The sequence below is a fragment of the Pantherophis guttatus genome, chromosome 2 (genome assembly GCF_059756535.1).
Source record: "Pantherophis guttatus breed Tessera chromosome 2, ASM5975653v1, whole genome shotgun sequence".
NCBI lineage: Eukaryota > Metazoa > Chordata > Lepidosauria > Squamata > Colubridae > Pantherophis > Pantherophis guttatus.
The window spans coordinates 68,928,639-68,930,138 of NC_142064.1; positions in this window are offsets into that span (position 1 = coordinate 68,928,639).

A 1,500-nucleotide genomic window follows, 5' to 3' on the forward strand; every position below is an offset into this window, starting at 1 on the left:
GACAATCTCCATCAGTTACTGGTCTGACTGCAGTTCCAATCATTCAAGGACATTTGAGATTGTGGCACAACTTCCATCTGCCTAGCTTCTGGCTCCAAGTTATATGGAGTCACTACCAAAATCGATGCCTTTGGCTCTGTAGTGCTGGCTATGGAGTATAGAAGCATCTGGATGCTGCTGCTTTAAGGTTGTATTTCTTTTTTAAGAATTCCAAGCTACACTGAAAATTATTTCAAGAGTGGAATATAAATACTTAATAAATTGAGATAGTACAGCAGCAAAATGCAATTGATTTTGTTGCTGCATTTTTAATAGTAGGGTTGTAAATGTCTCAAAAATGACTCTGCAGAAAAAAGACTATCTCCTACATGAACACAGCAACTGTCTTCTATTCATTAATGTGCCATCACCTTTTTCAGTCATATGAGGTCCTAATAATTTTTTTTAAAGTTTGAGATATGGATAACCCTATTAAACAGCTACGCATAAGGAATGACGCCTTGCTAATTAGGACTTAGATAATTTTTGTAAGAGTTAAGAAATGTTCACTCTTTCTCACTTTGGAAGGAGACAATCTAATAGAAATAAGAATGCATGAGTCAAATGTTGACCCACTCCATGAAGTGTGTTGCTCAGGTGGAAGAAGGTGATCATTTGTCAATTCTTCTTTCTCCCCACATCTCTCAGGGGAAGAAAATGTTTCTTCAGACATTTGTAGGATTTATTAATTTTTATTTGTTCAATTTCTATAGCCACCCAACTCAACCAAGTGACTCTCCAGCTGAAAAAAGAGAGATCACAAAATGATCATAGAAGGTACTTTGGAGGTGGTCTAGTCCAATCCTCTGCATTTGGATTGCAGAAATCCAAATACCATCCTGGACCAATGGCTGCCCAATCTTTTCTTGAAAACCTCCAGTGATGAGGCTTCCATAAGGGGCCAGACTCTTTCAATCTTAGATAACTCTATTAGGAAATTCCTCCCTAGTTCAGATTTGGATCATCCTCCATAAAGCTTTCATCCATTATTTCTTGTCTTAATCTTGAATATTGTAAACAATAAATCTGTACCCCCTTCCCTATGACTGACATCTCTTCATGGGAAGACTATTATCATGCCTTTCCCCCTATTGTGGAACTCAGACATAAATGCTTGATACCCCAGCATAACATTCATTTCCTACTTCTTTTGTCAAATTAGATTTTCAGAGTGGAGATTGGCAGCAATTATGGTTCTGTAAACGTATTTGCGTACCAATAAGAATGTTTTGCTTCAGGAAATCACCCTGATGATCATCAAGGCCATGTTCATTTATTGAACTAGAACAAATACATAAATAAGCAATATCAAAATATAAGCCTATCTTCCAGTTGTCTGCTGTGGTGATGGGCAAGCAAGGCATAAAACTGTCATCGTACGTATTATATTTACATGTTAAGCAGGTAACATCATTGCTACTTTTAAACTCACCACAATAAATACAATCCAAACTGCTCTTA